A 14,613-nucleotide genomic window follows, 5' to 3' on the forward strand; every position below is an offset into this window, starting at 1 on the left:
TCCTCTCATAGTCCCTCATAGTCCCTCATCATCCCTCATCATCCTCCCATAGTCCCTCAGAGTCCATTTAGTCCCTCTTCATCCTCTCATAGTCCCTCAGAGTCCATTTAGTCCCTCATCATCCTCTCATAGTCCTCTCATAGTCCTTCAGAGTCCATTTGGTCCCTCATCATCCCCTCATAGTCCCTCATCATCCTCTCATTGTCCTCTCATAGTCCCTCATCATCCCTCATCATCCTCTCATAGTCCATTTAGTCCCTCATCATCCTCTCATAGTCCCTCAGAGTCCATTTAGTCCCACATCATCCTCTCATAGTCCTTCATCATCCCTCATCATCCTCTCATAGTCCCTCAGAGTCCATTTAGTCCCTCATCATCCTCTCATAGTCCCTCATCATCCCTCATCATCCTCTCATAGTCCTCTCATAATCCTCTCATCTCCCCTCATCATCCTCTCATAGTCCCTCATAATCCTCTCATCACCCCTCATCGTCCTCTCATAGTCCCTCATCATCCTCTCATAGTCCCTCATCATCCCTCATCATCCTCTCATCATCCTCTCATAATCCCTCATAGTCACGTGATAGTCCTCTCATATCACACGTCAGTGACAACCCAGTCCAGTTCAATCCAGCCCATTCCAGTCTCCCACAGTTCTCCTCTGCTCAGCTCTGGTCAGCCCATTATATTAGACCTGTGAATGTCTCAGGATCTTTCCAGAATAACTTCAAAGCCCCATCCCTCCCAGCTATAGCTCCTTGTTAGCCCTGTTAGATTCCTTCTCCTCTCAGAGCAGCTTCTGTCTGTTAACTAGATGTCCTAATCTGATTTGCTGCAGGAATGGAATGCTACATATTAACGTTTTAACAGAGACTAACGGAGATAGAAAACCACTTCTCAGAGAAAACACACTTTACGATCGTCATGCATTCTCAAACATTGTGTTGTCAGAGTAACTCAAGACAGCATTCGCCCACTAAGCTAAAGCTGAATATTTAGCTAGTGAAGCTAACATGAGTCTTCAGATCTTAGACAGGGTAACTCAAGGTTGATAAACAAAAACATTTGGAATCAACATGTCCCAATAACTCAGATTAAAATGTATTGGTAACGTACACAGATTTTCAGATGTTATCGCAGGTGCAGCAAAATGCTTGTGTTTCTAGCTCCAACAGTGCAGTAATAATACCTAGCAATACAAAACAATACACACATAATCCAAAAAGAAAAATAAAGAAATTAAGAAATACGAGTCTGCAGTATAATATACAGCTCCAACAGGACAAATTGTTTGTTGTATTGGATATTTGGATTTGAAATGATACAATGACTGAGTTTAAGTGCAGACAGTCAGCTTTAATTTGAGGGTATTTTCATCCATAATGATGAGTGAATCCATTTTTTAGGGCCTTCCTCTGACACCGCCTGATATGGAGGTCCTGGATGGCAGGAAGCTTGGCCCCAGTGATGTACTGGGCCGGACACACTACCCTCTGTAGTGCGTTGTGGTCGGAGGCCAAACAGTTGCCATGCCAGGTGGTGATGCAACCAGTCAAGATGCTCTCAATGGTGCAGCTGTATAACTTTTGAGGACCCATGTCAAATCTTTTTTTTTAGTATCCTGAGGAAGAATAGGTGTTGTCTTGCCCTCTTCACAACTGTCTTGGTTTGTTTGGACCATGATAGTTTGTTGGTGATGTGGACACGAAGGAACTTGAAGCTCTCAACCTGCTCCACTACAGCCCCATTGATGACAATCAAATCAAATCAAATTTATTTATACAGCCCTTCGTACATCAGCTGATATCTCAAAGTACTGTACAGAAACCCAGCCTAAAACCCCAAACAGCAAGCAATGCAGGTGTAGAAGCACGGTGGCTAGGAAAAACTCCCTAGAAAGGCCAAAACCTAGGAATAAACCTAGAGAGGAACCAGGCTATGTGGGGTGGCCAGTCCTATGAGGGCGTGCTTGGCCCACCTTTTGAGGGCCAAGCTTTTGGCCCACCTTTAGAGGGCACAATGAGGGCGTGCTTGGCAAACCTTTTCCTGTAGTCCACGATCATCTCATTTGTCTTGATTAATTTGAAGGAGAGGTTGTTGTCATGGCACCACACTGCCAGCTCTCTGACCTCCTCCCTATAGGCTGTCTCATTGTTGTCATTGATCAGGCCTAACACCGTTGTGTCGTCAGCAAACTTAATGATGGTGTTGAAGTCGTGTTTGGCCACGCAGTCGTGGGTGAACAGGGAGTACAGGAGGGGACTAAGCACGCACCTCTAAAGGGCCCCAGTGTTGAGGATCAGCGTGACAGATGTGTTGTTGCCTACCCTTACCACCTGGGGGCGGCCCGTCAGGAAGTCCAGGAACCAGTTGCAGAGGGAAGTGTTTAGTCCCAGGGTCCTTAGCTTAGTGATGAGTTTTGAGGGCACTATGGTGTTGAATGCTGAGCTGTAGTCAATGAGCAGCATTCTCACGTAGGTGTTCCTTTTGTCCAGGTGGGAAAGGGCAGTGTGGAGTGCAGTAGAGATTGCGTGATCTGTGGATCTGTTTTTTGCGGTATGCAAATTGGAGTGGGTCTATGGTTTCTGGGATGATGGTGTTGATGTGAGCCATGACCAGCCTTTCAAAGCACTTCATGGCTCCACTTGTGAGTGCTATAGGTTGGTAATCATTTAGGCAGAATACCTTGGTGTTCTTGGGCACAGGGACTATGGTGGTCTACTTGAAACATGTTGGTATTACAGACTTGATCAGGGAGAGGTTGAAAATATCAGTGAAGACACTTGCCAGTTGGTCTGCTGTGCTCTGAGTACACATCCTGGTAATCCAATGTTGAACTGTTTGAAGGTCTTACTCAAATCGGCTATGGACAGCGTGATCACACAGTCGTCCGCAATAGTTTGCAAGCCTTGCCATATCTGACGAGTGTCGGAGCCAGAGTAGGATTCAATCTTAGACCTGTATTGACGCTTTGCCAGTTCATCGGAGGGTGTAGCGGGATTTCATATGAGCGTCTGGGTTAGTGTCCCGCTCCTTGAAAGCGGAAGCACTACCCTAGCTCAGTGCGGATATGGCCTGTAATCCATCGCTTCTGGTTGGGGTATGTACGTACGGTCACTGTGGGGACGACATCATTGATGCACTTATTGATGAAGCCGGTGACTGATGTGGTGTACTCCTTAATGCCATTGGGAAGAATCCCGGAAGATATTCCAGTCTGAGCAACAAAACAGTCCTGTAGCTTAGCATCCGCGTCATCTGACCCCTTCCGTATTGAGCGAGTCACTAGTACTTCCTGCTTTAGTTTTTGCTTGTAAGCAGGATTCAGGAGGATATAATTATGGTTAGATTTGCCAAATGGAGGGAGAGGGAGATTTTTGTACTTGTCTCTGTGTGTGTGGAGTAAATGTTGTCTTTAGTTTTTTTCCCTCTGGTTGCACATTTTAACATGCTGGTAGACATGATGTAAAATTGATTTAAGTTTCCCTGCATTAAAGTTCCCGGCCACTAGGAGCGCCGCCTCTGGATGAGCATTTTCTTGTTTACTTATGGCCTTACACAGCTCGTTGAGTGCAGTTTTAGTGACAACATCTGTTTGTGGTGGTAAATAGACAGCTACGAAAAATATAGATGAAAGGGTCACTTGGTAAATAGTGTGGTCTACATCTTATCATGAGATACTTTACCTCAGGCGAGCAAAACCTTGAGACTTCCTTCATAATATTATATTTCGTGCACCAGCTGTTGTTGACAAATAGACCACCGCTTGTCTTACCGGAGGTTCTGTTGTGCAGGTGCACGGAACACCAAGCCAACTGTATATATCCATGTGGTCGTTCAGCCACGACTCCGTGAAACAAAAGATATTACAGTTTTTAATGTCCGGTTGGTAGGATAGTCTCAAACGGAGCTAATTCAGTTTATTCTCCAATGATTGCACGTTGGCCAATGGAACAGATGGTACTTCATGCAAATGACGGTGATTTGGGCCTGGTCCGGTATCAGAAGTAAATAATTTGTCCTCAGTGAACTTGATGATGGAGTTGGAACTGTGTGAGGCCACTCAGTTATGGGTATACAGGGAATATGGATGGGACTGAGGACGCACCCTTGTTGGGCCCCCGTGTTGAGAATCAGTGTTGAAGAGGTAATGTTGACTAACTTCACCACCTGGGAGCGGCCCGCCTGGAAGTCCAGGAACCAGTTGCATAGGGAGGAGTTCAGACCCAGGGCTGTGAACTTTGTAATGAGCTTCTAGGGCACTATGGTAATGAAGGCTGAGCTGTAGCCGATGAACAGCATCCTCACATATGCATTCCTTTTGTCCAGATGGGTAAGGGCAGTGTGCAGTGTAATGTCGATTGTGTCGTCTGTGAATCTGTCAGGGAGGGATGCGAATTGGTGAGGGTCGAGTGGGTCGGGGAGGGAGGAGGTGATATGGTCCTTGACTAATCTCTCAAAGCACTTCATGATGATGGAAGTTAGTGCTACGGGTCGGTAGTCATTCAGTTCAGTTACTTTCCCTTTCTTGGGCAGGGGGATGATAGTGGACATCTTGATGCAGGTGGGTATAGCGGCCTGGGAGATATGTTTGAAAACAACAGCCAGCTGGTCTGCAGATGCTCTGAGGGCTAGGGATTCCATCTGGGTGGGCAGCCTCGCCAGGATTAACACGTTTGAATGACTTGCATCCATCCTCAGTGGAGACTGTGAGTGTGTATCCTACGTTGTCATTGGGGGCCCTCCTCGGCCTTCGGTCTTTGTGCTCGTCTGGTAGGGTGGCGTTGGTGACCGTGATGTGGCTGGCTTTCTTTTTGCACCATTGGTGTGTATAGACAGTATATATGATGGTGTGTATAGACAGTATATATGATGTGTGTATAGACAGTATATATGATGGTGTGTATAGACAGTATATATGATGGTGTGTATAGACAGTATATATGATGGTGTGTATAGACAGTATATATGATGGTGTGTATAGACAGTATATATGATGGTGTATAGACAGTATATTTGATGGTGTGTATAGACAGTATATATGATGGTGTGTATAGACAGTATATATGATGGTGTGTATAGACAGTATATATGGTGTGGTATAGACAGTATATATGATGGTGTGTATAGACAGTATATATGATGTGGTATAGACAGTATATATGATGGTGTGTATAGACAGTATATATGGTGTGTATAGACAGTATATATGATGGTGTGTATAGACAGTATATATGATGTGGTATAGACAGTATATATGATGTGGTATAGACAGTATATATGATGTGGTATAGACAGTATATATGATGTGTGTATAGACAGTATATATGATGTGGTATAGACAGTATATATGATGTGGTACAGACAGTATATATGATGTGGTATAGACAGTATATATGATGGTGTATAGACAGTATATATGATGGTGTGTATAGACAGTATATATGATGGTGTGTATAGACAGTATATATGATGTGGTATAGACAGTATATATGATGGTGTGTATAGACAGTATATATGATGGTGTGTATAGACAGTATATATGATGGTGTGTATAGACAGTATATATGATGGTGTGTATAGACAGTATATATGATGGTGTGTATAGACAGTATATATGATGGTGTATAGACAGTATATATGATGGTGTGTATAGACAGTATATATGGTGTGGTATAGACAGTATATATGATGGTGTGTATAGACAGTATATATGATGTGGTATAGACAGTATATATGATGGTGTGTATAGACAGTATATATGGTGTGTATAGACAGTATATATGATGGTGTGTATAGACAGTATATATGATAGACAGTATATATGATGTGTATAGACAGTATATATGATGTGGTATAGACAGTATATGATGGTGTGTATAGACAGTATATATGATGGTGTATAGACAGTATATATGATGGTGTGTATAGACAGTATATATGATGGTGTGTATAGACAGTATATATGATGGTGTGTATAGACAGTATATATGATGTGGTATAGACAGTATATATGATGGTGTGTATAGACAGTATATATGATGTGGTATAGACAGTATATATGATGTGGTATAGACAGTATATATGATGTGGTATAGACAGTATATATGATGGTGTATAGACAGTATATATGATGGTGTGTATAGACAGTATATATGATGGTGTGTATAGACAGTATATATGATGGTGTGTATAGACAGTATATGATGGTGTGTATAGACAGTATATATGATGGTGTGTATAGACAGTATATATGATGGTGTGTATAGACAGTATATATGATGGTGTGTATAGACAGTATATTTGATGGTGTGTATAGACAGTATATATGATGGTGTGTATAGACAGTATATATGATGGTGTTTATAGACAGTATATATGATGTGGTATAGACAGTATATATGATGTGGTATAGACAGTATATATGATGTGGTATAGACAGTATATATGATGTGGTACAGACAGTATATATGATGTGGTATAGACAGTATATATGATGGTGTATAGACAGTATATATGATGGTGTGTATAGACAGTATATATGATGGTGTGTATAGACAGTATATATGATGTGGTATAGACAGTATATATGATGGTGTGTATAGACAGTATATATGATGTGGTATAGACAGTATATATGATGTGGTATAGACAGTATATATGATGTGGTATAGACAGTATATATGATGGTGTATAGACAGTATATATGATGGTGTGTATAGACAGTATATATGATGGTGTGTATAGACAGTATATATGATGGTGTGTATAGACAGTATATATGATGGTGTGTATAGACAGTATATATGATGGTGTGTATAGACAGTATATATGATGGTGTGTATAGACAGTATATATGATGGTGTGTATAGACAGTATATTTGATGGTGTGTATAGACAGTATATATGATGGTGTGTATAGACAGTATATATGATGGTGTGTATAGACAGTATATATGATGTGGTATAGACAGTATATATGATGTGGTATAGACAGTATATATGATGTGGTATAGACAGTATATATGATGTGGTATAGACAGTATATATGATGGTGTATAGACAGTATATATGATGTGGTATAGACAGTATATATGATGTGGTATAGACAGTATATATGATGGTGTGTATAGACAGTATATATGATGTGGTATAGACAGTATATATGATGTGGTATAGACAGTATATATGATGTGGTATAGACAGTATATATGATGTGGTATAGACAGTATATATGATGGTGTGTATAGACAGTATATATGATGTGGTATAGACAGTATATATGATGTGGTATAGACAGTATATATGATGTGGTATAGACAGTATATATGATGTGGTATAGACAGTATATATGATGGTGTATAGACAGTATATATGATGTGGTATAGACAGTATATATGATGGTGTGTATAGACAGTATATATGATGGTGTGTATAGACAGTATATATGATGGTGTGTATAGACAGTATATATGATGGTGTGTATAGACAGTATATATGATGGTGTGTATAGACAGTATATATGATGTGTGTATAGACAGTATATATGATGGTGTGTATAGACAGTATATATGATGTGTGTATAGACAGTATATATGATGGTGTGTATAGACAGTATATATGATGGTGTGTATAGACAGTATATATGATGGTGTGTATAGACAGTATATATGATGGTGTGTATAGACAGTATATATGATGTGGTATAGACAGTATATATGATGTGGTATAGACAGTATATATGATGTGGTATAGACAGTATATATGATGTGGTATAGACAGTATATATGATGGTGTGTATAGACAGTATATATGATGGTGTGTATAGTATATGATGGTGTATAGACAGTATATATGATGTGGTATAGACAGTATATATGATGTGGTATAGACAGTATATATGATGTGGTATAGACAGTATATATGATGTGGTATAGACAGTATATATGATGTGGTATAGACAGTATATATATGGTGTGTATAGACAGTATATATGATGGTGTGTATAGACAGTATATATGATGTGGTATAGACAGTATATATGATGGTGTATAGACAGTATATATGATGGTGTGTATAGACAGTATATATGATGTGGTATAGACAGTATATATGATGGTGTATAGACAGTATATATGATGGTGTGTACAGACAGTATATATGATGTAGTATAGACAGTATATATGATGGTGTATAGACAGATATAGTATGATGTGGTATAGACAGTATAGTATATATAGAATACAGATCTAGTATATATAGAATACAGATGTAGTATATATAGAATACAGATCTAGTATATATAGAATACAGATATAGTATATATAGACTAGTATATATATGATATAGTATATATAGAATGCAGACAGTATATATAGAATGCAGATATAGTATATATAGAATACAGATATAGTATATATAGAATACAGATATATATATATAGAATACAGTATAGTATATATATATGATAGTATATATAGACAGATATAGTATATATGATGGTGTATAGACAGATATAGTATATATGATGTAGTATATACAGTATATATGATGTGGTATATACAGTATATATGATAGTATATATAGATACAGTATAGTATATATAGAATACAGATATATATGATGTAGTATAGACAGATATAGTATATATAGAATACAGATATAGTATATATAGATGGTGTGTATAGACAGATATAGTATATATGTGGTATAGACAGATATAGTATATATAGTATAGACAGTATATATGATGGTATATAGACATATATATGATAGTATATATAGACAGATATATATGATGTGAATATAGATATAGTATATATAGATACAGTAGTATATATAGAATACAGATATAGTATATATAGACAGATATAGTATATATAGTATAGACTAGTATATATAGAATACAGATAGATAGTATATATGATGGCAGTATATAGTATATATGATGTGGTATAGACAGTATATACAGATGTGGTATAGACAGTATATATGTATATATATAGACAGTATATATGATGGTGTATAGACAGTATATAGTATATATAGAATACAGATGATGTATATATAGAATACATATATGATGGTGTATATAGACAGTATATTTGATGGTAGTATAGACAGATATAGTATATATAGAATACAGATATAGTATATATAGATACAGGTATAGACAGTATATATGATGTGGTATAGTATATATATATGATGGTATATATAGACAGATATAGTATATATAGACAGTATATATGATGGTGTATATAGACAGTATAGTATATGGTGTGTACAGATATAGTATATATGATACAGATATAGTATATATAGATGGATATAGTATATAAAAACAGATATAGTATATATAGTCAAAAGATATAGTATATATACTCATTCAAGGGATATAGTATATATAGAATACAGACCTAAATATATAGAAACAGATCTAGTATATATAGAATACAGATATAGTATATATAGAATGCAGATATAGTATATATAGAATACAGATATAGTATATATAGAATACAGATATAGTATATATAGAATACAGATATAGTATATATAGAATACAGATATAGTATATATAGAATACAGATATAGTATATATAGAATACAGATATAGTATATATAGAATACAGATATAGTATATATAGAATACAGATCTAGTATATATAGAATACAGATATTTTAAAAACCGACGCTGAAGATGAGAAGCAGGTACGGAGAGTTTCATTTACACAGACATGGACAGGAACAGCATCAGAACCGGTAAATACTATGACATGCGACAATTAATGCTGAAGCAGGGAACAGAGCTGGGGAACAGACAGATATAGGGGAGGAAACAACACAGGTGATTGAGTCCAGCTGATTGCGATGAATCGCTGATGCACGTGACGAGGGAAGTAGGAGTACGTAATGCAGGGCAGCCTGGCGCACTCGAGCGCCATGGAGGAAGAGCGGGAGCAGGCGTGACAGATATAGTATATATTGAATACAGATATAGTATATATAGAATATATACAGCATTAGTTAAACAGGATGCACTTGACAAGGATACAGTAAAAAACATGAAAGTAGTAAAACAGTATGCGAACACTATTAAACTTTTTTTTTAAATGTCTGAAACACAGGCATCCAGGCAATTTCGGGCCTTCACCATGTTTCATTGAAATATACATCTGTGTATCGTCCGCATAGCAATGAAAGTTGACTTTGTGTTGCCAGCGTTTCAAAAAACACCTCACGGCACAACGCCTCTCCCCCTTGTGACCTACTTGTTTGTGTAAACTGACATGTCTAACTGATAGAGGCACACACAGACTACATGTTCATGTTTTTCAAAGTATGTAAATGGTAAATTATTTTGTCTGTAATGTCTTTTTTGTTATGTGTCGGAGCCCAGTAAGACTAGCTGTCGCGATTGGCTATTGGGGATCCTAATAAATCACATCAAATCAAAACTCCTAACCCTCTCTTCTCCGAACCCTCTCTCCTCTCTCCTCCAACCCCTCTCTCCTCTCTCCTGACCCTCTCTCCTCTCTCCTGACCCTCTCTCCTCTCTCCTCCTAACCCTCTCTCCTCTCTCCTCCTAACCCTCTATCCTCCTGACTCTCTCTCCTCTCTCCTCCTAACCCTCTCTCCTCCTAACCTTCTCTCCTCTCTCCTCCTAACCCTCTCTCCTCTCTTCTACTAATCCTCTCTCCTCCTAACCCTCTCTCCTCTTAACCCTCTCTCCTCTCTCCTCCTAACCCTCTGTCCATCCTCCTCCTAACCCTCTCTCCTATCTCCTCCTAACCCTCTCTCCTCTCTCCTCCTAACCCTCTGTCCATCCTCCTCCTAACCCTCTCTCCTCTCTCCTCCTAACCCTCTCTCCTCTCTCCTCCTAACCCTCTGTCCATCCTCCTCCTAACCCTCTCTCTTATCTGCTCCTAAACCTCTCTCCTCTCTCCTCCTAACCCTCTGTCCATCCTCCTCCTAACCCCCTCTCCTATCTCCTCCTAACCCTCTGTCCATCCTCCTCCTAACCATCTCTCCACTTTCCTCCTAACCCTCTCTCATCTCTCCTCCTAACCCTCTATCCTCTCTCCTCCTGACCCTCTCTCCTCCTAATCCTCTCTCCTCTCTCCTCCTAACCCTCTCTCCTCTCTCCTCCTAACCCTCTCTCCTCCTAACCCTCTCTCCTCTCTCCTCCTAACCCTCTCTCCTCCTAACCCTCTCATCTCACCTCCTAACCCTCTCTCCTCCTAACCCTCTCTCATCTCTCTTCCTAACCCTCTCTCCTCTCTCCTCCTAACCCGCTCTACTCTCTCCTCCTAACCCTCTCTCCTCCTAACCCTCTCCCTTCTCTACTCCTAACCCTCTCTCCTCTCTCCTCCTAACCCTAACTCATCCTAACCCTCTCTCCTCTCTTCTCCTAACCCTCTCTCCTCTCTCATCCTAACCCTCTCTCCTCTCTCCTCCTAACCCTCTCTCCTCTCTCCTCCTAACCCTCCCTCCTCTCTCCTCCTAACCCTCTATCCTCTCTCCTCCTAACCCTCTCCCCTCCTCCTCTCTCCTCCTAACCCTCTATCCTCTCTCCTCCTAACACTCTCTCCTCCTAACCCTCTCCCCTCTCTCCTCCTAACCCTCTCTCCTCTCTCCTCCTAACCCTCTCTCATCCTAACCCTCTCTCCACTCTCCTCCTAACCCTCTCTCCTCTCTCCTCCTAACCCTCTCTCCTCTCTCCTCCTAACCCTCTCTCCTCTCTCCTCCTAACCCTCTATCCTCTCTCCTCCTAACCCTCTATCCTCTCTCCTCCTAACCCTCTCTCCTCTCTCCTCCTAACCTTCTATCCTCTTTCCTCCTAACCCTCTCTCCTCCTAACCCTCTCTTCTCGTTCCTCCTAACCCTCTTTCCTCTCTCCTCCTAACCCTCTCTCCTCTCTCCTCCTAACCCTCTCTCCTCTCTCCTCCTAACCCTCTCTCCTCTCTCCTCCTAACCCTCTCTCCTCCTAACCCCCTCCCCTCTCTCCTCTCTCCTCCTAACCCTCTCTCCTCTCTCCTCCTAACCCTCTATCCTCTCTCCTAACCCTCTCTCCTCCCAACTCTCGCTACTCTCTCCTCCTTAACCTCTCTCCTTTCTCCTCCTAACCCTCTCTATGCTCTCCTCTCTCCTCCTAACCCTCTCTCCTCCTGACTCCCTCTCCTCTCTCCTCCTGACCCCCTCTCCTCTCTCCTCCCTCTCCTCTCTCCTCTCTCCTCCTGACTCCCTCTCCTCTCTCCTCCTGACCCCCTCTCCTTTCTCCTCTCTCCTCCTAACCCCCTTTCCAGTCACCTCCAAACCCTCTCCATCTAACCCTCTCTCCTCTCTCCTCCCAACCCTCTCTATGCTCTCCTCTCCTCTTAACCCTCTCTCCTGTCTCCTCCAAACCCTCTCCCTCTAACCCTCCCTCTCCTCAGTTTAGAGGTCTGTTGGGTTGGAGAATATGCGTTGTATTCAGAAACATGAGTGTCACAGAGGTAGTCATTTATTTAGTAACAGAATCAAACTCAGAGTGGAATAGTGTAGAGGCAGACAGACAGACGGACGGACGGACGGACGGACGGACGGACATTGCTGCAAGCTGATTTGTATTGTTTTTGGCGTGAATCTGATGATTGATTCTCTAATAGCTCTTCATAGTTATTTAAATAACTCCCAGTAGCTCCATTTACCCAGACTGACCTCCCTGTGGGGATGCTGGAGAGGTCATTGTTGCTTCCATACAGACTGAGCTCCCTGTGGGGATGCTGGAGAGGTCATTGTTGCTCTCCATACAGACTGACCTCCCTGTGGGGATGCTGGAGAGGTCATTGTTGCTTCCATACAGACTGACCTCCCTGTGGGGATGCTGGAGAGGTCATTGTTGCTCTCCATACAGACTGACCTCCCTGTGGGGATGCTGGAGAGGTCATTGTTGCTTCCATACAGACTGACCTCCCTGTGGGGATGCTGGAGAGGTCATTGTTGCTTCCATACAGACTGACCTCCCTGTGGGGATGCTGGAGAGGTCATTGTTGCTTCCATACAGACTGAGCTCCCTGTGGGGATGCTGGAGAGGTCATTGTTGCTTCCATACAACAATTCAAATCTAATTAAATGTATTTACATCAGCAGATGTCACAAAGTGCTTATAAAGAAACCCAGCCTAAAACCCCAAACAGCAAGCAATGCAGATGTACAAGCACAGTGGCTAGGAAAAACTCCTAGAGAGGAACTAGGCTATGAGGGGTGACCAGTCCTCTTCTGGCTATACCGGGTAGAGAGGAACCAGGCTCTGAGGGGTGACCAGTCCTCTTCTGGCTGTACCGGGTAGAGAGGAACCAGGCTCTGAGGGGTGACCAGTCCTCTTCTGGCTGTACCGGGTAGAGAGGAACCAGGCTCTGAGGGGTGACCAGTCCTCTTCTGGCTGTACCGGGTAGAGAGGAACCAGGCTCTGAGGGGTGACCAGTCCTCTTCTGGCTGTACCTGGTAGAGAGGAACCAGGCTCTGAGGGGTGACCAGTCCTCTTCTGGCTGTACCGGGTAGAGAGGAACCAGGCTCTGAGGGGTGACCAGTCCTCTTCTGGCTGTACCTGGTAGAGAGGAACCAGGCTCTGAGGGGTGACCAGTCCTCTTCTGGCTGTACCGGGTAGAGAGGAACCAGGCTCTGAGGGGTGACCAGTCCTCTTCTGGCTGTACCGGGTAGAGAGGAACCAGGCTCTGAGGGGTGACCAGTCCTCTTCTGGCTGTACCGGGTAGAGAGGAACCAGGCTCTGAGGGGTGACCAGTCCTTTTCTGGCTGTACCGGGTAGAGAGGAACCAGGCTCTGAGGGGTGACCAGTCCTCTTCTGGCTGTACCGGGTAGAGAGGAACCAGGCTCTGAGGGGTGACCAGTCCTCTTCTGGCTGTACCTGGTAGAGAGGAACCAGGCTCTGAGGGGTGACCAGTCCTCTTCTGGCTGTACCGGGTAGAGAGGAACCAGGCTCTGAGGGGTGACCAGTCCTCTTCTGGCTGTGCGATGTGGAGTTTATCAGAGTACACGGCCATTAAAACCACCTAGAGTTACATAAGAGGAAAATGTGTCACAGGACTAAAGACTACCAGTACCGGTTATTTAAAGAATGAATGGAAGTATGAAGGTAGTTTTGAGCCTTACCAAAAAAAGGGGTTTCATATGTGTAAAATATATATATATATATATTTATTTACTGAGCGTTCTTATATCTTCTAGATATAGGACAGACACCTCGAAACCACTTTAAACAATGCCACTTAATATAATGTTTACATACCCTACATTACTCATCTCATATGTATATACTGTACTAGATACCATCTACTGCATCTTGCCTATGCCGGGGGGGGGGGGGGGGGGGGGGGAGTGTGTAGCCCCATCTGATGAATGTGTCGAGAGATACAGAATAAAAATTGAGTGTCTCCATTGATCCAAGGTCCTGGCAGTTCTGTGCAGACTCAGGACAACTGAGCTTTTAAGAAATACGCAAATTCAAATTGGTTTCCAATTTTCATGAAGTCTTTGTAATTCAATACATTATACCCGGTATAGAAGATATATATATTTCTGGATTTTCCCTTTCTGTGTTTCTGGGGGTCC

The sequence above is a fragment of the Oncorhynchus clarkii genome, chromosome 20 (genome assembly GCF_045791955.1).
Source record: "Oncorhynchus clarkii lewisi isolate Uvic-CL-2024 chromosome 20, UVic_Ocla_1.0, whole genome shotgun sequence".
NCBI lineage: Eukaryota > Metazoa > Chordata > Actinopteri > Salmoniformes > Salmonidae > Oncorhynchus > Oncorhynchus clarkii.